Source organism: Fukomys damarensis, unplaced genomic scaffold (genome assembly GCF_012274545.1).
Source record: "Fukomys damarensis isolate Sample0158 unplaced genomic scaffold, DMR_v1.0_HiC HiC_scaffold_33, whole genome shotgun sequence".
Lineage (NCBI taxonomy): Eukaryota > Metazoa > Chordata > Mammalia > Rodentia > Bathyergidae > Fukomys > Fukomys damarensis.
In genome coordinates this window covers 10,540,435-10,566,628 of record NW_022900945.1, presented here as the reverse complement: position 1 = coordinate 10,566,628, position 26,194 = coordinate 10,540,435, and the positions used below count along the sequence as shown (strand labels likewise).

The window sequence follows — 26,194 nt, the reverse complement described above, 5'->3', positions numbered from 1 at the left end:
GGGAGCGGTGGCCTGCGGCACTGCGGTGAAGTCGCCCGGCTCCGTGCTGGGAGGACGGCCGTGCACCCGGAACCGACCTGGAAGCGCAGCCGGGGAGGAAGGGGCGGCCTTGGAGATGGATCACCCCAACTGGCGTGCTGGCCTGGAAGATGGAGACTAATTTCGCCCGCCTTGGGGGTATCAAAATAGGACCGCGACTCTGCTAGGAGCCGGGGATATTACTGAATATGTATCAGTACTGGCTTGGTCGCTAAGCAGCGCGCTGGGTTTTGGCGTCTTTCTTGCTTCTTCCTCCCAAGTCTTGCTTGTGGGAGCTTAGCTTCACTCTAGAGGTCACTGTGGGGACACAACTTTATCTTGTGGCTCCAGCTTGCAGTTTAATTGTTGCAGACGACTCAAATAACTTACTGGAAAGGGTTAAAAGCTGTACAGGACTACAGAACGCTGGGGATTTTTTTTGAGGGGGGACTGAAACTGCAACATGAAACGGTAACATTTTTTGCAATATATTTCCTGAAAATATTGCCTTTGTAAAAGAGCAGTCTTTAAGCCACTGATTCCCCCATTAATTAGTACATGTCTGTAGAGGGCTAGATGAGGAAAAGAACGAGACACTATAATCATCTTCAAACACTTTCCTCTCCTCACCATAATAACAACAACAACAACAACAAAATGAATCTAAGACCACACCGACAAGGTGCATTAGCTACAGTTTTGGCTCGCTCCTTTTTCTGGACTCATATGGCGCGATGGGGGAAACAGAGGATTGGCTTCTAGCAACTGCTGCTGCGCCTGTCCATTGGCAGGAGCACCTTGTACCCACCCCAGACCTTGCAGGTCGTAAATGGTCCATGACAGGCCGAGCAATTTTTTTTTTTTTTTTTTTACAGTTTTACAGTACATGGCAGCTGGCGACAATCTTACCCTAGAAATTAATAATCTTAGCAGAAGCACAAAAGATACAAAGGAGACCAAATTAATGAGCAGTGAGCTAATGCAAGAAATTTGGTGGAAAAGTCACTTCCTCTTTCCTTCTCCCTCCCCCCAAGACACCAAGAAGTTTTTGTTTTGTATTTCAAGATGGAATTGTTATTTTTGTAAATAAATTTAATTTGGTAGTGATATAATGGGAGACTATAGCTAATAGACTTTTGTCATTGAAGTGTTAACAATCAAGCTTTCCTAGGACTTGTGGTCTCAAGAAATTTCATTGTAATCCTTTCAAAATAAGGTCTTCTCCTGCTACATGTTTTTCTTAAAGAGAAAGTTATGTTTATTTTAGCTCCTATTGACTTGTATTTCTCTCTCTCCCCCTAAAGTTAGGCTTTTTAGTTCTTAAAAAATCAGTTCATTTAGTATATTTTAGAGCAAAAGATACTTTAAAAATCCTTGGAGTTTCATTTTAGCAGAATTAATTGTTGATATTTTGGGGGTGACAGAAGTAAACCTAGGAAAATGCAATCCACTTACTTGCTTCAGGTTTGCCTTTTAAGAGGACTGGGGTGACTTTGCTGTACAGTCCTGGGGGGGACTTGGGGGGCATCATCGGCATGGGGGGTCAGGTCCCCACACAATTTCTAGCTGCTCACACTTTCAAGGCTTAGTTCTGGGGGTCAGGCTACTGGGGTGAGCTTTTTTGGGTAATAAAGGCTTAGCACTGCCCCATACTGCATTGATTATCCTCTTATGAGAGCTGCTTCTCAGCAACACTGCATGAGAACAGATCATTTGTTGGATCTCGTGACAGGCAAGTCACTCACTGGCTTCTGAAGTCCTAGCAGTAGAGACTACGTATTCGTAACAGCTAGGAATTGGCCTAAAGGAAATACAGTTTCTTAACACTGGCAGAAGAATAAGACCCGTTGGTGGGATTTCTCAAGGAAATATTAGCATTTGTTTTCCATATCTTTTCCAAAGGACAGCTTTTAAAAAATGGCAAATGGAATCTTAGTCCAATATTTTATAACTTTTGAATAAAAATCTTGCAATCCATGACTAATAGGTCTTACAAATACAAGTTAGTTATATTGTTATAGTGATCTGAATACCAGCCTCCTCTCCAACATCAGTACATGGATTTCATGGTCATTTAGTTAAATGTAAAGATCAGGCTGTATTTGGAGCCATTTATTCATTCAAGCCTATGTGTATTGAGCACATGTTCTGTGCAAAACACTCAGAATACAATGATGCTTGTAATATTGTAATGAAGACTCTAAAAGAAGGCCTGGAAGGGCCACGTGGAAACAGTACATGAGCCAGAATATTTGGAATAGTATGTAATGCCATGAAGAAATAAAATAGGGTGATATACTAGAAAGCTATTGTGAGATTACTTAGATTGTCTTAAGAAGTGATATTTGCATTGAGAAACAAGCAGTGAAGAGTAATTTCCATGTGAAGAACTGCCACACAGCACTGCAGGCTGTGAGGCAGGAATAGAGTTGCAACTCAGGAGGGCAACAGGCAAAAGGAAGACCAGTCTTCTCGGAGAGTAGTGAATAGAGATAGGTAGTCAGAGGCCAGACTTTTTGGGACATAAAAAGGAATGTAGATTTTTTTTTTTTTTTGGTGGTACTGGGGGTTGAACTTAGAGACTTTTCACTGAGCTGCATTTTCAGTCCTTTTTGTATTTTTAATTTTGAGATTGATTCCCCTTAAATCACTAAATTTCCTAGGCTGGGCTTGAACTTTGGACCTTCTTGGCTCAGGCTCCTAGAGAGCTGAGATTATTTATAGGCATGGACCACCATGGCTGGTAGGAAGCAGATTCCAAGCCAAGTGGAAACCCATGGGATTTTGACGTTTGGGGCTACCTTTCTGTCTTCAAGGATGATTTCAAGGAGGGCACCTTTCCTCCATCAATCCTTAGGCCAAGTAATGGGACCCAGTAGACTTCGCTTTTATAAATGTTCCAGTTAGACTCACACATCACCACTTGCTAGTCATCAAAATTACAGACATTATTTAAGGTTGAGATATTGATATTGATAGCACATATAGGAATATCTGCTTACAAAAACAATTCTGGAGAGAATGAGGACGCAACTCAAAGATAGTAAGGCTTAGGAAAAGTTGGAAGTGTGGAATGGGGATTGTACATTGTGTAATGGTGGAATGTAGAAGCTTGCATGGCGGGGCGGCTCCTAGGTAACAGGTAGAGGTCTACAAAAGGACAGTGATGTTGGGGAAAGAACACAGTGAAGCCAAGAGAAAAAGAAGCCCAATGTGATTGTGTTTCAAAAGAAACACCAATTCAAGTACAAAGAAGTTCAAATCGAGATACCTATTCTTTTGACTTTTCTTTTCCTAGTGAAGCAATTATAACAATAAAAACATATAGGCTTTAAAAAGATAGCTTCCAGCTTTACTTAATCATTATTGCATTGTTCTTATGGATTTCAAAACTCACAGCTGAAAATACAATAATGCTAACAATAACCATCATCTGTTGGAAGGAGCTGGTTAGCAGGAAAATCATGCTCTTGTGTCTCAGATTTTCCTGAGGAAATGTTAACAAGGGAGAAATGGGGTTTGTTGATGGTTCTCTTAACCCTAAGCATTTGTGACTAGAAGATGCCATAATATTTAGGAAAGATATGAAAATGGTTATTTTAAAGCTCTTCACTGCCTACTTCCACCCCCAAATGGTCTGCCAAGGACTAATAGTGAAAACTATACTAAGAATTTCTGTAGCTTTCAGGCTTTGTTCACTCCACACCCCAAGCAACTCTTTGGGGGCTAACAAGGCTGGTAGTGCCTCAGGGATTATGTCAGTGGCTCTAGTGACACTAACACAATGTATTTATGACATCATCTTCTTTTTACAGCACTGATTGTCATAGAATGTTAGAAAGAAGGCTCAGTATTTATAGTTGCTGACAGAATGATACAGTGAGAGGTGAGTGATGCCGCTAAACATAATCTATATTTGAAAAAATTAAGTTTATTATTTGAGAGTATATGTTTTGTGTAAGTCAAGAAGTACATATACACAGATGTGTGTATCCATGTGTGTGTATATGTGGTAGTCTTCACATAGTGACTTCTGTGCATATATTTTATGTATAATGGAGTCCGAATATAAACTGAGCATGTCTTTATTGTGTACATATTTATGTAAATAGACAGAGAGAGAGAGAGGGAAAGAGGAGAGGAGATCTTTGTTCTCCTTTATATCCAGACTGTACTTTTCATACCTGTGAGCATGGTGATATTTTCTACATTTTGTACATGAAGAAATTGAGATACAGAGACATTAGATGCTGTCTTGAGGTCTAATAGTGATTAGTAAATTGGCTAGATGCCTAACCAAGCCCCAGGGCTTTTTTGCCCTTTTCTGTTTTCACAATTTTAATACCTGTTTTTTTTTTCTCATGATCTGTTAAGTCTAAAATGCAAAGGTAGATTATCAGCTTTTTCCCCTTTAGTGAATCAGAATGTTCTATCTTTTCCTACTTTCCCAGAGGTGTCCTGACTTTGTTGTTGTTGATCCACCATTCACATGAGCCTACATTGCTAAGCGTGAGAGGCTAAGTGCTCACCGATGCTAAGGTGATTTCTTAGAGGTTGGAGGGTCCTCTAGAGAAGGGGAGAAGGTGAACCAATGTTATTACTCTCCAAGGAGGTATAAACAGGAAAAGAAGCTCTGCATTCAATATTGGGATTCACAGATTCTTTTGCTGTCCCTTTGACTATCATGGTAGTCAGCCTTCAAGACAGGCCTCAGAGTTCCTTACTGCCTGGTGTTCACATTTCAGTGCGTGCTCCTTTCCCTACTTGTGTGACCACTAAATGCCGAGGAAGGATAGGTTCACGGTAAAGTTTCGGCAGCTTCTGCCTTGCTCTCCTGTGCTCTTTGCTCCCGGTGTCTCTGTTTTTGGGGAAAACCAACTGCTCTATAGCGAGAACACTAACTGTCCTTTGGAAAGGCCATGTGTGAAGGAATAGACGTCTCTTCCTAACAGCCAGGACCAGCTTGCTGGTCCAGTGAATGATCTGCCTTAGAAATGGGTTTCCAGGTATCTGCAGCCTCTGCTGACCTCTGACTGATGTTTGTGATTAAGCCTGACCCGGGACTGTCCAACCAAGCCACTCCTAGTTTCCCAAATTCCAGAACTTGTGAGAGATAATACATTCTTACGAAGCTATTTAATTTTTGAGGCAATTTGCTATATAATATTAGATAAGAAATATATCTGTAGTTCATTATTTTTGTAACTCAAAGCTGGGAGGTAGGGACTGGACCCCCTTGTGGGTATGTAATTATTAGGGGAGACATTGTGTGTGTGTGTGTGTGTGTGTGTGTATGTGTGTGTGTGTTTAAGAATATTAATAAAACCTCTGCATACCATGGTGTGAATTTACTTATTTATACAATGACACTGGGATTTCCTGTGGACCCCATGCGCTGCTTTCGGGCCTTGGGGGAATGGAACACTCTAATTCACAATCTTCATTACTAGATTCAGCACTGGACTTGAATCTTTGCCTTCTTTCCTAATTAGTGAAATGGGATTAAAATCCGAAATTCCCTTTGGCTGATTCCCTTGACTTCCTTTGAGCAGCTTGTTTCTTCCTCTGCCTCTTCTGGGTATTCATTCTTGGTTCCTCTTTTTCACTTAGAATAGAAGTTAACTTCCAAATACAAGCAGTAAACACAGAGTACCAATATACTCTTGGATACACTGATTTCATTTCCTTTGGATATTTACCCCAAAATGAGATTTCTGGATCATCTGCTAGTTCGATTTTTAACTGTTCCAGGAACCTCCATTCAGTGCTCCATGAAGGCCACACCAATTTGCATTGCTATCAACAGTATGCAAGAGTTCCCTTCTCTTGTATCTGGCTAGCACTTCTTGTTTCTTGTCTTTGTGATAATAGCCAGCTTGGTGTGAGGTGACATCTTGTCATGGTTTTGATTATCATTTTTCTGATGATTAATGATGTTGGGCACCTTTTCATGCATTTCTTGGCCATTTGTATGTCTTCTTTGGAAAATATCCATTCATGTTGTTTGCCTGTTTGTTAATTGGGTTATTTGCTTTTCTACTATTGGACTGTAAATGACATGGTAAATAAATTGGTAAAATAAACTAGGTAGCGTATGCTGTCATTTATATATAAGATATAAAAAAAGTTGAACTTGCAGGAAGCAGAGAGTAGAAGGTTGGTTTCCAGAGGCTGGGGTCTGAGGAAATGAGATGTGATCAGTGTTTCCAGAATTGCATTATAGGATGGGGATTTAGCTCAGTGGTTCTGCCACCTGCCTCACAAGCATAAGGACCTGAGTTCCATCCCCAGTACCCCCCCACAGATTGCATTATGTAAGTTCTTGGATTCTAATACACAATATACAGGTGTGAGTGGATGTATTATTTAATTTGGTTGTGACAGTCATTAAATAATCTACATGTAGGCCAAATCATCATGTTGCACACCTTGAGTGTACAAAATCTTTATCACTTACAGACTTTGAAATAAAAATAAATAAATGAAACTGTTGTTTGCAATAATAGTAATTTGAGAGAGGGCTGACATCCATCAGAATCACAGCAATAGAGGGCATGAGAAATAGAAAGATACTGAATATATTTTTAAGACAGTATTTTGCAGACAAGCAGGAGTGTGAGAGAAGGAAAAGAATTGTGCAGGACTCCACAGGTCTGGGCCTGAAGAGCTAAGAGGAGTGAGTTGCCATTGACTAATTTTTGAAAGATTGTTAGGGTGTAAGTTTTGGGGAATGGATCTGGAGTTAGTTTTGGATCTCATTGGATTTGAGATATTTATTTGATATCCAAGTGAAAACAACAACGAGGAAATTGTACATATGAGTCCAGAATTTTTGAGAAAGGCCAGGTGGATGCTATGAATTTGGGTAATTGGCACATAACTGATGTTTAGGACCTTAGACTGGAAACTGAGTGCAGCTTGAGAGAAATGATTTGAGCCCAGGGTTATTCTGTTATTAAAATGTTAGTGAGAAGGAGAAGAACAGTTAAGGAGATTAAGAAAGAGCACCTGGTGAGGGAGAAATTAAGAGAGTGTAGGTAGGATCCTCAAGCCAAGGAAGAAAGTGTATCAAGGAGAAGGTTAATCAACTGTGTCAACTATTGCTGAAAGTTAGACTATGAAATGAGTACTGGATTTATTAAGCAAAGGTCCCACGATGCATAGTGGTGGCAGTAATGCTCTGGATGGATAGGTAAAGAAAGAATTGGAAGAATGAGAGACAGTACACCTCTTCTGAGGAGTTTTTCTGTAAAGGAAGCCAGGAAAGGATGCTATGTCTGGGGTTGGAGTTGTAGAATTAAAAAAAAGAGATGTTTTTAAGATGAAACAAATATTAGCAAGTTTTATTCTTTGTTGTTTCTTACCATGGCATTTGCCTTTTGAAGTGATTTTAAACTTCTCTTTCACTATTTTAAATATTTGCCACTGTTCATGACAGTTTCCTTAGGAGGTAGGGATGACTTCATGTAGAATGATCTTAAACCACTTGATTCTGAGGATGTTTCTCTTTTCTCTTTATGTCTTTAAATATATTATCTTTAAGGAACATTAAATGGAGTATTAAATGAGGTGCAGAAGTGGACTTCTTGACAAAATATTTCACGAAATATGCTGCAATAAGAGAAAGTTACAAGAGAGAAAATTTTGCCATTCACTTTGCGCTGGCTGTTAATAGTCCAGTCTCTCACTTGGAAAGTTCTTGAGGAACCAAAGCAAAATTTAGGGACTAGTCTGGTAGTTCCCAATGAAGGTCAATTTTGCAATGCTCAGTTATGTTTCGTAGTCACGATGAGTGGGGCTGGTGGTAGTTAGCAACAAGCAGTGCTGCTAAACATTTTGTGATGCTCAGGACAGCCCCTGCAATAATGGTCTGGTTTAAATTATTAGTAGGGCCAAAGTTGAGAAACTCCTGGCTAGTCCCATTGGTTTTCCATTCTCTTTGTGAGAAGCTAGGAAGGTATTTCTGAAAAAGGGGCCCAGATGAGTCAGCTTCACCTAACCCATTGGTCTAGGCTGAGAGGAAGTACAACCTTTTAACAAAATTCAAAATGAAGGAATTTTTTATTGTCTTTGTTTTTTTTTTTTTGCCCTCCCCACTTCTTCCTTCTGTCCATTCACATGGAATGTTATAATTTTATACCCTTCAGTAGTGTCCCCTTAGGACCTGAGCATTAGACGAATATTAGTAATGATGAAAGGGCTCCTGTTTAATTGAGGAACCAGATTTCACATTGCTGATTCCTACAACTTTGTGAAAGAAAGGATAAGAAGAGGATGATGTGTTAAGCTGTGACTCTATAGCTGTTTAGTATGAAAAGACAGGCAGTCTCCCAGATGTTTTGCTGTAGCTTATATTTTGGCCACTAAGATTTAAGAGGAGAGTTGCACTTTTGTAACTCCACCTTCAAGATATGCTTTTCCTGATAAAGAAGGCTTGGAGGATACTTCAGACTGAACTCAAATGCTTACTGAATGCAAATTTTCCTGCAGGATCAAAAAGGTCAAGTCTAATTGTTATGTCTTAGATTTAAGAAGTTCCCTAAAAGTCTCATGTATTCAGAGGTGGAACTTTGGGGAGGTGACTGAATCAGGGTTGCTGCATTAATCTGTTGATGAGTTCCTAGCTGCATTGCTGGTAGGAGGTAGGGCTTGTGAGAAGTGGTAAGTCACATGGGCACAAGACCTGAAAAAGTACATGTGTATCCCTGGCTCATCCCTTTGCCGCTTGTTTCTACTTGCTGCCTGCTTTGGGAATGAGCAGCTTTTCTCCACCAGGCTGTTACCCATGCCATTTCAACTATATGGACTGAACCCTCTGCAGTCGTGAAACAAAAATAAATCTCTTATTCTTTAAGTTTCTAGTTTGGGTTACTTCATCCCAGAAACTGGAAAGTGACTGATATACCAGTTCTAAAAGAAACATAAAAGAACCATAACTTTATATAGTTTAAAAAACCTAACTGATGTCTTTTATAGTGAATTTTGTTGTTCATTTGATTGTATTTCAATGTTCAAATCCAAACACAAAACTATGATTTTTTTGGGGGGGGTACTGGGGTTTGAACTTGGGGCCTCATGATTGCAAAGCAGGTGGCGGAACCACTGAGCTAAATCCCCGACCCAAAGCTATGATTTTTTAAAATTAACTTTTTATTAAAGCTTATCAAATATTAGTTATCACTTCAGCTTTGCCTAACAAAAAATTCAAAAGTTATTTTAAGGGTCAGTGCATGATTTTATATATTTTGTAGGTATTGGTATAATTTGAAAAAAGGTAAAAGATACTGAACCAAGACCTGTACAAGATCCCAATGATGAATGTAGCTGCACTGTGTACTTAAAAAGTACCAGTAAACTCAATAAAAAATTTTTAGTTTGACTGTAGCTTTCAGTCTGAATTAAGCTCTTTTTGTCTGCTTATTCACTGTTCCCAGTCTCTTATTCACACTTTTTTGGGGTTTGGCTATACAAAAATGTTACCACATTTTTTTTTCTTATGGCAACAACATTGACTCTGCCAATTTAACACCTTTACTCCAGTGAAAGGGTATTGGTGACCCAAGAGGACCTTTATGTTATTTAAAGACAAGTGATCATAAGTAAATGTCTCCAGGATATCATGGCTGTATGAGATATGATAGACGTGAAATTGTGAAGACTTTGGAATCCACCCCCTCTCACCCTTCTTAACTACTAAGAAGTCTTTAATTAAAATGTATGAACTTTATGAGAGCTGCCTTGAATAATTATCATACCTCTCCCACACAAGCTTTTCTTTGGTGATCTACAGAAACATCACAAAAACAAAAGAAGAATGTGAGCTTTGCTTGATTAATTCTAAGTTAAAAAACTTTTACAAATACTTACTGCCTAGTTTTGAATTAACACTTTAAAAGTGATGAGGAATAGGCTAATTAATAGATCATATAATTTTTGTGGGTCAAGAATGGCATTTAACCTGTAAACCTATTTGGGAAAACAAACCATGATCAAGTTTTTGGCAGCATTACAAGGTAGAAAAGTGAAGTTATTAGAAACATCACTTGTTAAAACAAAATTTTGAGATCTAATGGGTGATATCTCTAGCTAATTGCCTATATTTTAAAGTATTAGGCTCTCTTTTGAAAATGTAGAATTTTTATGAATTCAAATTTACTTCCTCTTGTCTTGGTTTAGTGAGGTTTTCTGTTGCACCTTGTATTTCTGAAAATTGGGTTTTGTATGTATTGAGCAAGAGAGACTTTAGAAATATTATTGGTGGACCAGTGACTCAGGACACATCGGGAAGACCAGAGGGGTTGGATGTGGGTAGATGGTGTTCTTGAGTGATCTTTATGAGAGGGCTGCTTTTGATAGAACTCCCCAAGTAAGACATAATCTTTTTATTGCCTAAATATGCTGAAACTTCTTCTTGGAATCAGTCAGACTCTGAAACAACACTTTACTGAGATTGTGTTAATTAGCTGTTATTACACTGACTCGAATTGGAAAACTCGATAATGCAAGTTTTTCAAGGATATTGCTTCTTGTGCTGAGCACCATTTGACCAAGCATCTGCATTCTGAGTGCCCGATGAAAGTTCCTTTGAAATGTCACTGGCCAACAATGGACAATGTGAGTCATGGACCCCATTCTGTTTCCCACTGTGAATAGGCAGGTAGAAGCTCAGAATCAAAATTGAGCTCACTTTTTTTTTAGGGAGGAAGATGCTTCTCTGTTTAAAAATATGAATACTTGTTATCCAAGGTATAACATAGAGCAGACCCTGCAGGCTCACAGGCTGACACCAATCCCAGAGCTATATGCAGAATGCCTTTATTCCCATTCCCACCCTCAGGTTGTGAAGTGCCCACCATTTTGTCTACCTATCTGTTGTCAGATTATGACCCAGCATCCTATTCCCAATCTCTTGCCCATGAAGGTGAGGCAGGAGGGAGAATGCAGTGGGGAGGCAGCGGGGCAGTGGCTCAGGCTGGATGGCTGTTAGCGTCTTCCCTTGCAGACTGCTGAAGATTCAAATCCATCTTCCTTCGACTTTCTCCCCCAGAAACTCAAGCCCATCTGGCGTCCAGCCCTCCCTGCCCTCGTCTGCTTCAAGTCTGTCCCATTCCACAGCTTCTCTCACTCAAAAGAGAACTACCACTTCTATGAGATATCATCCTTCTCTGAAAGCAAGGCCAGGCACCTTATCAAGGAGGCTGGTCAGGACCAAAATGGAAGGACAGGGAGGGAAGTGGGTTGGGTGGGCTCCCACCTGACGGCAGGAAGGTAAGTACCAAGACAGAAGACAAGAGCCAGGGAGAAATGAAGAAGCTAAGGAACTTCTCAGAGCAGGCAAATGGAGAGGAGTTGTGCATAATGGACACAAGGCAGCAGCGGGAGGAAGGCTGGGGGAAGATGGGCTGGATGGAGCAGAGTAGAAGCACAGTGAAGCTTCTGCAGCCAACCTCAGCTGTCAGGGAAGAGTGAACGGGCAGGGTCTTGGGGTGGAGGAAGCGGGGGCTCTGCCTCACTTCCCTCTCCACCCTGCACCCTTCATAGGCAATGAGTTTGTGCAGCCCAATGCTTGGCAGTTAAGCTGTGTGTATCCCAGTGGTCTGAGGAGGGACTGAGCTCTCTTCTTGCCCAAGACCATGTTACTCGCAGGCAAATACTTGTGGTTTCAATTTGCTTTTTGCATCCGTCATCTTTCCCTTCACTGTCTCTTTTTATGTACTTTTCCTTGCTGAGTTATAAGTGTTTCTACCGACTGAGTCTTCTTTGAAGCAAGATGGTTTACAACCAAATGAATGTTGGCTGAGACAAAATTCACAGAGGTTGATTTACTCAAAGTTACAAACTAGGAATTTGCAAAGTTGCTGGTTAAACTTAGATGTTTTCTTCCTTCATTTAAGGCTACCATATAGTCCTTGTTCCTGAATAGTTTGTCATAGTTATGATTTTACAAAATGGTATCTTTATGCACCTGATTGCACAAACTGAGAATCCTTAACTCCGTCTTTTTTTTCCCACCCTCTTTCCAGGCCTTTGCTCCGCTGATTAAGACTGTCACTGATACTGATTCTAAGTCTTTCCTCTTCTCTGTTTGCACTGTCACAGATGTAACTCAGCGGTACCATTTCTAGGAGTATTAGAATCACCTATGCACTAGTAGGTTTCTTTACTTAAGACCTAGATCTCCAGTTTATTTTTCACCCTATTATAATTATAACCCACCTAAAAGACAAATCTGATTTTACATCCTTGAAATTTAATAACAGGGTTCCATTAACTGCACAGAAAAAAAAAAATTCTGAAGCAAAACATACAAGACTAGGATCTGACCACTGATTATCTTTTCAGCTTCACATTGTGTTATATCCACATCCACCTTAATCTTAATGGTCCCACTGCCCTAAATACCAGTGCCTGTGAACATTCTTGTTTCTGCTTTTGTGATGTTAATGTTTGCTTTTTGTAATGTTATCTATGTATCCTTGATTTAGTAGAAATACCCCTTTCCTGTAAAACTTTCTCCATCTCCTCTACCCGCCCCTCGTATTAAATAATTCCTTCTCTTTGTTCTCATAGTGTCTTTTTTTTTTTTTGGGTGCCGGGGATTGAACTCAGGTCCTTGCACTTGCAAGGCAGGCCACCGAACCACTGAGCTAAATCCCCGGCCCCTCCTATAGTGTCTTGCACAGGTTTTTATTAGTGCTTTTATATTTTCAGCCTTACTTCTGCCCTGAAGCAAAAGGAGCCAAAACCAGTCATTCACTGGTGTATTCTGCCAGGCCGAGTGTGACTCTATTTTCTCCGTTGTCCACTGGTGGCGCTGTCAGTGTTGGGCCATCCAGCCGGTGCTCTGACTTCTGAGAAAAGTGACCTATTTATTTCCAAGCCAGTTAGCTAGAAACTGCCAGCTCTTCCCTAGGGTCGCTTCTAGACTTTCTGCATCTAGGATTACTTTTCCTGGGTTAAAACTTGGCTCTGTATAGATGGTCGTATGGCTGGAATTGGACCTGAGTGTTGTAGGATTGCTACAAAAGGAGCTGTCTGAAATTCACCATGTGCTTATTTGCCATTTATGTTGTAGGTTTCTCCCTGGGTACCCACTACTAAAGAGCCACTTGATGTGACTCTTATTCTTTACAGGAAGAGAGGGGAGGGGATAAAAGAAAATTAAGATGTGTTATGTCCACATACCAACCCCCACTCAGTAAACATAAATCATTATGTACTGCAAACACATACTAGTAAAAAACCCAAAATGCCCAGGATGATTTTGGGTATAATGCAAACACTAAATAAATATTTATTGAATAAACTAAGTATATATTTCTCTCTATATATATTTTCATAATTTTAACTTTCATGGTTCTGCAATATTCAATTATATTGCTTCAACAAAAACAATACTTAACAATGAAGACTTTTCTGTGCAAATATAGTGGTCTAATGAGTATTTTTGTGTGTTTTGAGTGTATGTGTGTGTGCACATTTATTGTAGCAAATTGTTTCTTTGGGTTAAAGAGACCCAGCTGGATCTGAGTCTAAATGTAAAATGTGGCCCATGAAATGGAAAATGAATTTGCTATTTCATGTATCTGGGTATGTGTATCAATAAGATATTAGAAGATTTAATGTTGGAGCCCTTTCTTAATAGTATTATCTTGGAATAATACAAATTCTCACAAAGTTATGCGTATAGTTCAGATATGTAATAAACTTTTAAAGAAAAAGGTACAATGGGCCCGGAATTTAGCTCAGTAGTTCTGCTGCCTGCCTTACAAGCACAAGGTCCCAAGTTCAATCCCCAGTACAAAAAGAAAAGAAAAGGGTACAAAAGAAAGTGATGTTAAATTATCTTTCTTTAGCAGGAATTTCTAAGGCTTTTATTTCAAGTACTTCTGTTTTATACTTTTATGGATGGCACATTTACACACGAATGACAAATTAAGCTGCAAACTTCTTAAAGTTAGGGTTACTAAATCTTTCTCTTGGTACCTAGCACTTACAAAGTGTTAAATGATTACTTGTTGAATGAATATATGAATGAATGAATTTATTTTTTCATTGAGTTTATTGGTACATTTTAGGTATACAGTACAGTTGCATTCATCATTGGGATCTTGTACCTTTACATGACAGGTCTTGGTTCTCATTTTTCCCCCATATCCCTGCTCTCCTTTCACCCCCTCCTCCCTTCCCTATTTACAAATACTTTATTTCCATTTTTTCATTTTCTCATGTATGACTGAATGAATTTAAAGATGTGGTTCTTTTAAAATTATGTTAGTGAATGTGATAGAGGATTGGTTCCAGCCAGTAAGCTGAAATCCATGAAAACATCGCAGAGTGAGTATTGCTTCTTTCTATAACAGGAAGTTTCCAGACCATGCCTGAATAATCCATGATAAAAGTCCATTTCTGCATAGTCAAATTTACTGTTATTGTTTTTATTTCTTCAAAGTTTCAAATAGGGAATTGGTCATCATCAGAGTTTTCTGTAATGCAAAAGTTGGTCCCATGATCCACAGGCTGTGTCGCCCTGAAGTCTCACTTATTCCAGGGTCTTTCTGGAAGGGGTGCCTGATCATGGGTGGGTTAATCTATCGATGAGTGCATAGCTGCAGGTGCTGTTCAGAAGTGGGATCTGCAGGTGGCTTAATGGGGGTGTGTCCTACAATGGTGTATTCTTGTGTCCAGCTCCTCTGTTCCTCTCTCTGCTTCCTGGCTGCCATGGGGTGAGCAGCTTTTCTTCACCAGGCCCTTCCACAGTGCCATTCTGCCTTGAATCCTCTGAAAACCATGAGCCAAAATAAGCCTCTCCTCCTTTCCACTGTGGTTGTAAAGTATTTTGTCCCTGTCAAAGGAAAGCTGAGTGATACAGCCAGCTACTGGCTTTGACTGGATAACACACAAGCTGGCCAGAAGTTAAGGAGAACCTTTTGAGATGGCTTGTCTCCAAATAGGACTATATTTTACTCCTAATCACCAATGTGAGTCCTGTGACCCTGAGCTCTTAGGTTACAAAATGCTGTCTGTAAAACTGTTCCACACTTGGAAGTGGTTGCTGTTGATGCTCTCATTTGGTTTAAGGCTGACCTTATATTTAGAAGAGTGTTAGGAGAGGTGTCAGAATCCTGCTTAATTAGTTCAGTTGGGTTCCTCTGATGCTGACTTTTCCTGTTTAATCACCTTGGACATTGTGGCCTGGATACTTGCTATGGAGGGCTGTCCTGTACATGCTAGGGTGTGTAGCAATGTCCCTGATCTCTCCTCACTAGGTGCCAGATGCTTTTTAAGCTGTGACAATGTCTCCTGATACAGCCATATGTCTCCCAGAGAGCAATTTCCCTGTACCCACATTTTCTTTAGGACCTGCAGTAATGAAAGAGTGGAAAGGAAGCTGCTTGTCTGTTTACCACTAGACTTCTCCGTGGAGTTACCACAAGACTCAAAAAGGAAATTTCCCCTAAAATTTACTCTATTTCACAATAAGTTTACCTTCATTCATTACCATTTTATTGACTTCAGCCATCATGTTAGGCCTAGGGGTTACATGGATGAGTATGATCTGATCTTTTTTTTTTTTTTTTTCAGGACCATAACAAGCCTTTATTATGGGGAGGGCCTGCTGCGCTGTCTCTTAACAAAGGAGAGAAAGCAATATGGCCGAGACAGGGAGCGCTTCTTATAGGAGCTGGGGTGGGATTGAGTGATGTAGCAGCTACAGATTAGGGGAGCTTGTGACATCACTAGGAAGGGCTTGTATCATCACTAGTTAGGGCCAACTTAATGTGATGCTTTATCCTAGTTGTCATCTTGAATGGTGTGCGAGACACCTAGGAGACTAGTAAAACTCACTTCTGGGTATGTTTCTGTTTAAGTGGGACACGGAGGCATGACTTTGGGGACTCTGTCTGGCTCCTTCCTCTCTGGCTCTCCTCTTCTCTTCCAGCCTCCACGAGGTCAGTAGCTCTCCTCCACTGTGCTGTGCTGCCTTGGACTCAGCTTCTGGTGGACTGAAATCTCTGAAAGTAGAGTCAGAAACAAACTTCTCCAAGTTTCAAGTGACAGGAGTTTTGTACCAGCGATGAAAAGTTGCTTGATACACTGTTACCTTTGAGGACTTTGCTTTTTACTAAAGAGAAAGAGAAATGCTTTAATAGTTTATTTCAATACGAGACTGTTGAGTTCACTCATACATCTCAGGTCAATACATAGTGTATGTGTGGGGGCACTGAAAAGTATGACATTCCCATTCACCCAGGGGAAGGTGTCACGAGGCTTCACTGAGAAGGTAATAAGTACGCGAGATTATTTTAGGTCCCCAAACAAAACAAAGTTAACCTTCTGATGTCTAAAAAAAAAATGACATTATCATTCTTTTTTGTTTTTGGTTTTCTACACTGTATTAGAGGTTTCCAGAGGATAATACAAATAGGAGATAAATAGATTCATTTTTATTGGAAGGAACTGGCTGATGTGCCTCTGAAGACTAGGAAATCTCATTATTTGCTCTCTGTAAGTTGGGGACCTGAGCCAGCTCGTGCTGCAGTTCCACTCTGATGTAGAAGGCCAATGACTGATGTTTTACCTCAAAAACAGAGCCAGGAGTGCGAGTGCATGCTTGTTGTACCAGCTACTTGGGAGACTGAGGCAGTAATGGAACCCAGGAGTTTGAGGCCAGCCTGGACAGCAGAATGAAAACCATTCTTTTAAAAAAGTCATGCAGAGAATGGAAATTCTTCTTTACTTTTTTTTTTACTTTTTAACCTCCAGTGGATTAGATGAAATCCATCCACAGTGGGCAGTCTACATATTCTGTTTTCCTCTAGAGTCAGCCCAACAGACACATTCATAGTAATGTTTAACTGAGTATCTGGGCCAAGCCATGTTGTCCAATAGAATAAACCATCACAGAGATTGTTAAAGATTCAGTAATGCTGTGGTTCTCAAGGAGACATCCTTGGACAGCAACCTGGCTGTCATGGGAGGGCTTGTTAGGAATGCAGCTTCCTTGGCTCTGCCTCAGAACTTAGCAGTCGGAAATTCTTGGAATGGGTGAGAATTTTTTGAGAACCATTGCTTTAATAATCCACTAATTAACTCTTAAATGTGTTATATAAAATAATTTCATGAGCCACCTCCTGCAATCCCAGCTACTTGGGAGGCTGAGACGATAGTGAGAATTACTAGTTCGAGCCCAGCCTGATCAATTTAGTGAGATCCTGTTTCAAATAAATAAAACCAAAAAGTGCTGGGGAGGTAGCTCAGTGGAAGAGCTCCCCTGGATTCAATTCTCAGTGCTAAATCAATCAATAAATAAATGGCTGGGGACCTGGATTTGTGACAGAGTGCTCACCACGCTACAAGCCCTGGGTTCAGTCCCCAATATAATAAATAAAAATGTACAAAGTGATGTTTTATATACTTACATGTATTAAGCATATACTAACCACCTTTACACATGATCTCATTTAACTCTCACAGCATCTCCTACAGGGTCTTCTGTGATTCTTAGTTCTAAATCAGCTTCTAATTACTCATGAGACTTAAATGCAATTGCTCAGGCCTGGCCTTAGACTTACTGATTCTGCAACTACAGGGTTGGCTGAGAATCACAGAAGTAGGTTTTTTTGTGCATTTCACATATGTAAACATTGAGACTTTGAGAGGTTATAATATAAAGTTTGATTTAGGGTTCTGATGTCAAGTGAGGCTGAACAAATAAATAGTTCATTAATGCGTTTCTTAAGCAAATATACCTATTGATAATGAATGATTATTGAGGCTGCCTGACATCAAAGATGATACTCCTAATCATTCAGGCAAATTCTGCTTATGTGACTTACCAGAAAAATTGCATCAACAGTTCCTTTATAAAGCCTTGCAAGGCTATTAGCACTGTTGTCTTAAAAACTAGGAGACAAAGGCAAAGTGAGATTAAATGATTTGCCTGAAATCTAACATACTGGGGCGGAGTGCGAAACCAGGCTTTCTGACTTTGGATTTGAGTTTTCTCCCAGTACTACTTACTTGCATATTTATATATAAAATTAGAATAAAGAAACTAATTTACTTGATGTTTGCAGGATTAATTACCTTCCTGGTTGTTAAATTGACCTAGAAATTGTAAAAATAAATGACAAGAAAACAAGCCAAACAGAAGAACCCTAGCATAATACTTATGTCTGGATTTTATTTTCTTTCTTAAAGTGTCTGTGAATTAATCCATCCTCCAAGAATGAGGGCTGGAGATTTTTTCTAATTAGCTAGTAGGTGTACCCACAGTGTGCTAATTCTTCATTAATTCAGAATACATTTACCAGTTTACAGTGAAAGGGTTTTTTATATTCTAGTGTGATAACGGTACCTGACCAGTTCACCAGTGTGTGGCAACTGAAACAGATTAATTTGCTCACACCAGGAGGAATGCAATTAAGATGATGCTGTATCACTCCTGCCATCACGACCTTTCTGATGACCTTTGTCTTCTCCCCTTTCCACACAATGGAGATGACAGAAGTTGATAAGCACAGTTTATTCTAAAGGGACAGAGCCATTTGGGATGAGGCCCTTAATCCCTTTATTTTGGATTGCTCCTTTCCGGGCTGCTGGGTGACAATACTGAAAGAAATATTCTCATTGAGAAGCTTTATAAAGAAGGCTTTTTAGATCTGTTAACGACATGTGCAGGGGCAGATGCCTGCTGTCTTAGAAATTGAGTGACCTCGAAGCTTACGGCATTTGGGTAACAATTTTGCTTTACACGCTGAGGAGAGGTGCTAGTCCTAGCCCTGTGGGAGTTACTGCAAACCTGCCAGACTCCATTCCGTCTATTCCAAAGAGTCGTTTAGATCCTTGAAGGAAATTCATAGGAGGAGTGTTCTTTTTCCTCTTTTAGGAAGGAGATTCTTCCCTTATCCCAGCCAAATTTTGGGCAGCCCCAAGAGCACCACCTGCAGAGGTTAGGGTTCTGCACAAATGGTAGAATAACATCTGAGTTCCTGTTTGGATGCTTGCAAAACTGCAGAAACTAGTGGGCTTTCCCCATGCTTCTACCTAAACAGAAAGTAAGTGTTCTGTTGAGAGAAGCCGACCACTCCGACATGCACAACAGTTTAGAGCAATGTGTGATAGATAATAACAGGTATCTGCTTTTTCTATGAGGAAGACTGAGGCTAGAAACAAGATAGAGCTGCCTTTAACTGCGGGTCAAGGAGGAGCCAGGCAGAAATCTGGCACGTTGCACATCTGTTGTAATTCCTTAGAGCCATGTGGATGGTGTTTAAGAGGGTTTCTACTGAGCCAAAGCTGAGCAGAGTCTTGATTATCCGAGGTCAGTTGAAGAGCTCATTGTCTTTTGCAGGAAACTGGAAGGCCCCAGGGACTTACTGAGGTTCCCCCATGAATCCACACACGTGTCTCATGACAGCCAGTATTTGGAAGCCTGCTGTGACAGGGCATCTGATGGCCAATTGAGAATTAAAAACAAGAACTTCGTTTTGATCCCTGGCGTGTCCTAGGTTGGCAATGGGGTGTGAAAGGAAGAAAGGAGCAGAGAAGAGCAGAGCAAGCCTTCCCTGCATCTTGCTGCTGTTTCTCCTCTCCTTCACACCAAGGAGTCATTCCTGAACTGGCAGGAGGGGAAAATATCTAGATCGACTATTAGATTAATGCTTTGAGTTAGACAAGACAGAACTTTTTAATACCCGGTGGCAAAACTGTTATCGTGCAAAAGAATCTGAAAGAGAGGCTGTCAGAGATAGAGGAGGGGAGAGCTGACAGAATGGTTGAAGGCAGTGATGGGAGGAAAATGAAGCTGTTTCCTGATTACTGCCGAGTCCAGGTCATGTGATATTGAATAATGAAGGGCCCTGTGTCTTTCACAGACAAATTTTAAGGGGAAGACAGATGAAGGAGGACTCTGCTTTCTGAATTACAAACAAGTGAGAAATTACTGTGATAAGCACACTCATTGAAGTAAGAAGCTAAAATCATTTTCTATGATACCTCCAGACTTCAAAAATTTATACATTTTGGTTGAGGAAGGCAACCTTTTAATAGATTATGGCTGAGAATAATTTGTCAGATCTCAATCTGCTTTTGAATAGAATTAGAGATCAAATGTTATTTTGGAATGCTGTCTATTTTTTCTACAGCATCTCACCCCACATGCCATCATTTTTGTGAGTAATGTTATAAGGGAATTTTCATTATAATTCTGAAATTACATTCTCATTGCTGATAATGCAGCTTTTAAATTGTTGGTCCTAATAGCGGTATTAACTAGTTGGCATTTTTATTATTTTATACCCGTGAACCAAAATGACTTAAGCCTTTTGAGTACAAGCCAGTACATTTAGCTAGCACCATCATTTTTTTTAAAGCCAAGAGACAACATGGAACAATTTTAATAGAGACTATGATTAGTTTTTAGACAATGAACTTTGGTTCCTGAAAAAGCTTGATCAAACAGTGTAATAAAAGTGTTAGGTTCCCTTACCTCCATTTCTTTTTTAAGCCTTTGTCTACTAATACTAATGGTTCTTGATGCTCTTTCAGTAATGAAAAGATTTAATCATTTGAGCCATTAGATGCTGAATTTGACTGTTTTCATTAGCCATTGGAGGCTGGCCTATCTTAAAATGACAAAACAGAATACAACCACTTGTTTTAAAGTTTTTGATTATCTTAGAATATTTCTGACTTTTTGTCATGTGCTTACAGCTGCACTTGATGGATAATAGGTATCCAAGGAAGTAGATTTCCACAGGAGATAATTTTATCTTGTACATTTTGATTAAAAAATAAAAAGATTTACCCATCCTAACTCATTCTCTTTAGATCCTATGAATGTTTCAGCAGAACTAAGTTCTGAATGTCTTGGCCTACTCTGGTGAACGGAGCAGTGCCTATGGATCTTGTGGTTAAAGCAACATAAGAAAACACAAATATTTTCCCCTGACTGTCAAACTACAAGCTGTAAAGCTAGTCAAAGGAGAAGATTTTAAAGCATAACCATTCAGCATGTTGCAGGATTTGCTTCTTAATGGCTAGGTTCATATATTCTTCAACTTTCCATAAACATTCTTTAAGGAAAAACTTCAAATTTTATCTTTTATTTTTTCTTGTAATACTACTATTATGGTCTGGGACCTAGATGTGAATCCTTGGATCCTACACAGATAGTCTGTTTTTCTTATGCTGCGTGTAGTCTTAATTTTCTGTTTTAGGCAGTGTCTAAGTAAGAGACACTCTGTTTTTGTTGTTTCATCCATGAATTTGTGTACAACCTGAATACTACTGGAGGGACATGCTGGTAGTTATCAATTTGCAACTTAAAAACATATGTGTAAAATGAAATACTCACTCCTTATAAGCGGAATTATTAAAAATATCTAAGTGCTTGAAGTGAGGTTTGAAAAGCCGGCCATTTGTATTACTACCTGAATTGATCTTTTTTTCTTCTTGGTTGGCATATTGAGATAGGCTTATTACATTTAGTTATTCATTCATTTGCTTACATAGATAGTTGAATTTTGGCTTCTCAAAATTTTCTTTCTTTGTTAAAGGAAAGTATGTAGAGATATTTCAGATTTATTCTTTTATATATCCTGACCTCTGTAAATCTTACTTACTGAGAAAACTTCTTTCATCTTCTGTCATTACAAAAGCTTTCCTAGGTTTTAACCCACTAAATATGACTCTTGACAAGAGATATAATTAAGAAGAAAGACATCTCTTAAGTGCACTGGGTCTGTGATAAAAGGGCACCCGCTTTGAATTCATGATGAATACAAATATATTAGGGTAGGGAATGTATTTCCTTTCATTCCGTGTTACCCTCAGATGGTACTCAAATGTAGCATTGCCTGATTGTATCCAACTCTTTTTTTTCTTGATAAGCTAACTGTCATAATTAAGAATTCACAAAGCTACTATGATAAAAACAGTATAATAGTGGCAAAAAAAGTCTTGAGTATAAGTGGAACAGATAAGATAATGAGGAAACAATTCCAAACACACTCAATCATTTTCTCTTTGACAAAGGGGCAAAACATTTCCCTGGAATAAAGATAGCCCGTTTAATAAATGGTGCTGGAATAACTGGCTTCCCACATGCCCAAAACTGAAACTAGACCCTTATCTCTCACCATGCACTAAACTAACGTAGAAATGGATCAGAGATCTAAATATTAAAACAGAAACACTAAATCTGCTAGAAGAGAGAAGAGGTAGAGCTCTTGAAGACAATAGGCAAAGACTTTATAAATAAACCCAGGAAATATTACAAAGAATCAACAACTGGGATCTCATTTTATTAAAAAGAAATCACCAGCAGAGTGAAGAGACCACACTGTGGGAAATTTATTTTTCTAGCTGTTCCTCAGACAAAGGACCAATATCTAGAAACATAAAGAATTCAAGAAAAATTAGACCTCTCCTCAATTTAAAGACCAAATCAAAAAATGGGCATCTGAAATAAATGGACACTTCTCAGGTGAAGAAATACAAACAGCAAATAAATATATAAAAAAATGTTCAGCATCACTGGTCATTTGTGAGATGCAAATGAAAACAATGCTAAGATTCCATCCCACTCCAGAAAGAATGTCTGTTATTAAGAAATCAACCAATAACAAATGCTGGTAGGGGAGTGGGGGAAAAATGAACTCTTTTCCATTATTGGTGGAAGTGTAGACTTGTGCAACCACTATGGAAATCAGTGTGGAGATTCCTCAAAAAACTAAAACTAGAAGTTCCATTTGACCCAGCTATTCCTCTTCTTGGTATCTTCTTGAAAAAATTAAAAGCCTCGTACCATAGCAGTGTATGCACAACCATGTGTATGGCAGCACAGTTGGTAAAAGCTAAATCTTGGAGACAGTCCAAATGCCCATCAACCAATAAATAGATACATTTTTTTTTTATGATGGAGCCATAAAAATTTTCAGCCATAAAGAAGGATAAACTTGAGCTGGGGATTTAGCTCACTGGTGCTGCCACCTGACTCTCAAGCACAAGGTCTGTATTTCGATCCCCAGTACAAAAAAAAACAAAAAAACAAACAAAAAAACCCAAAAACCCCGAGACATTTCTAGGTAAATCCTTGAGACCATAAAATAATTTTAATACACATATGTAAATACCACATTGATGCTCTGCTGTGGGAAATCAAAAGTGTCAATAAGGATCAAAATATATAATAGATACTAAGAAATGAGAAGAAAATGTTCAAATAGGAAGAAGAACTAGGGAGGGTGGGATAGGGAAAGGAAGAAGGGGAAAACAGAAAAAAGAGAAAAAATGGAAACAAAGCTTTTATAGATAAGGAGAGGAAGCGGGGTTGAAGGGAGGAGAAAGGAATTTAAAAAATGCAATCAAGATATATCATGTACAGGTACAAATTCCCCATGGTGAGTGTGATCCTTATGTATGCCAGTAAAATCCATTAATTACAAAATGATTCCAAGTCCATTTCATTTCCTGATGGAAACTCCACATTTCTAGAATTTAAAATGTAGATTTTAATTCTTTGGTTTAGAAGTCTAGAGATCCTGGTTTTTAAATATTTCCATTTTAACGCATTTGGTAGATTGTGAATGCTAATATGTTTATATTTCATATGCTGAAATTTGGAAATATGGATATGTTTTGATGTATGTATACATTGTGAATGATTACGTCAAGACAGATCAATCAGGATAGCAGTCACTTCAATGTTTATCATTTCTTTTTGGTGAGAATAGTTAGCATATACTGTCTTAGCAATTTTCTGGTATATAGTACTTTATTATTAACTATATTCACTATACTGTAAAGCAGATTAATAAAACTTATTCACCCAATCTAGCTAAAACTTTTTCTGTTTGTTTAACATCTTCCCAACTCCCCATGCCCGTAGGCCCTGACAACTACCATTCTGCTATCTGCTTTTATGAATTTGACTATTTTAGGTTCCACATACAAGGGAGGTCAAGCAGCGTTTGTCTTCCTGTGCTGGTTTATTTCACTTTAGCAAAACATTCTCCAGGTTCATTCATGTCTCCTAGGACAGAATTTCCTTCTTTTTAAAGGCCGAATGGCTTTTGATTACATGGTCTGTGTATGTTTATCCACCGCATTTTATTAACCTGTTCCTCTGTCAGTGGACACCGGTTGATTCTGCGTCTTGTCTCCAGTTGATAAGGCTGCAATGCACACATCTCTTGGACTTCTTGGTTTCCTCTTTTTGACTATATATCCAGTGTTAGAGTGCTGGATCATTTGATGATTCTATTATTAATTTTTTGAGGAAATTCATACCATTTTCTATAATGCCCGTACCAGTTTATATTTCTACAACAGCTGTCCTTTCTCCACAGTCTCTTTTTGAGGGTAATCATTCTGAAAGATACATTCACTATGGTTTTAATTTTCATTTCTCTGATGAATAATGATGCTGAGCATTTTTTATATACCTACTGGCCGTTTGTACCTCTCCTTTTGCAAAAAAGACCTTAGGTTGGCAAATATTTTCTCACATTTAATAGGTTCTCTCTTCACTTTGTTGATTGTTTCTTTTCTTATGTGAAAGTTTTTAAATTTGAGAGAAGTTTATTGATCTGTTTTTGTTGCCTGTGGTTTAGGGTTGAATACAAAAATTCATTACCCAATCACATTGGAAATGTAAAGGACTTTGCAAACACAAGTATAATATATCTCTGTCATTGATTAGGCAGGAAAATGAGACACTTGGTTAAAAACTTTTGGATTAATTGACAGTTATTCTATATGCACTGCAAATTATTGACTTATGCAAAAATTATAATGCAATAAAATTCCTACACCACTAAAACTATACAAAACAAAGCTTTCTACTAGTGTGTCAGAATAATTACTATGAACATCTGCTACTTTTGTGCTATAGCTATATGGAGGTGTTAATTAAAAGAGCAGAGCACTAGTTATGTTGGATCCCAAAAAAACTACATGAATATTGTTGATTTTTTTTTTTTTTGTGCTGGGGATCCAACTCAGGACCTTGCACTTGTGAGGCAGGTGGCAGCACCACTGAGCTAAATCTAAATCCCTGGCCCACTGTTAATGTTTTTATGTGTGGCCCAGTTGTGTATGCAATTGAAAAGAGATAAAGAGAATGATAGGGGGAGATATTGTATGCTTGATTTTGGAATTTCAATAATTACGGAGCTTGAATAAAGTTCTTTGCGCTAATAACAAATTTATTTAGCTTGTAATTTTTTTTTTTTTTTAAACCAGGGATCAAACTTGGGTCCTTGCGCTTGTGGGGTAGGTGGCGGAACCACTGGGCTAAATCCCTGGCCCAACTCCTAATGTTTTAAAAGACAGACTTAGGGATAGCTAGACCTCATTAGCAGCACTGAAATCATATGCATTTTATTGGTGGGGCTGTAGAGTGAACCAAGGCCCTTGTACATGCTAGCAAGTGCCCTTTCACTGAGCTGCACTTTCAGTCCCATATCTCATAATTTTGAAGAAATTATAGAAAATGAATATAGCATGACATACAAGTGATATGTAACTGAGAATTTTTGTATTTCTCCTTAAAATTTATTTAGACAAAAATGTACATGGGAGATATTTGAAGAGTATTAAAATATCTATTTAAAGGTTATTAAAAACTAGTTTTAAACAGCTCGTCCTTATGGGACATGTCTTTAAAGCTTTATGATTATGAGTTTTTAATGCAGGAATAATTGCATAATGAAGAGAAAACAAAAGTAAAACATTAAGAGTTAAACTGTTTTGAAGCTAGTACATTTTATGCTCAAAGTATATTTTGGAAGGACTTAAAATACTAAAGGAAATTACATAAACAAATACCCCAAGTAAATAATTGCTAACATTGTACACTTAGAATGTGTCACACATTTTTAAATATTTGGTACCAATTAACTGACTGGATTGAATTATCTAATAAAGTTATGTATACCTACTCTGTGTTGAATATTAGCTTAGGCTCTACAGATGTGGTAGAAAAATAAAGCCGAAAAAATATCTCTACTGTCAAGGAATTTATATTCTAGTGGGAAAAGACACACAATCAAAATGTGCCTGAATGTGAGAGTTCTTTAATTTTAAAAAGCTCAGTGTGGGAAGGCCTCCCTAGACTGTGACACTGACCAAAGGCCTGAAGTAGATGCCTGAGACTGAGGCAGAAGAA

General features: G+C 38.8%; 1 protein-coding gene across 13 annotated transcripts in view; it reads left to right on the top strand.

The window, feature by feature from the left end:
- The window catches only part of Slc44a5 (solute carrier family 44 member 5), a 405,160-nt gene that overhangs the window by 67,575 nt on the left and 311,391 nt on the right, over positions 1-26,194 (top strand). For 7 of the 13 annotated variants that reach the window (XM_019204686.2, XM_010605145.2, XM_019204684.2 and 4 more), the window contains exon 1: positions 3,838-3,904. The exons of 2 other annotated variants lie outside the window; for them this stretch is intronic. The gene's annotated coding sequence lies outside the window, so the exon portion shown is untranslated. Of the gene's footprint in view, positions 1-3,837; positions 3,905-11,065; positions 11,287-26,194 lie in introns of those variants that run through there. 4 more of the 13 variants (XM_010605139.3, XM_010605137.3, XM_033758338.1 and 1 more) reach the window with 4 other exon arrangements.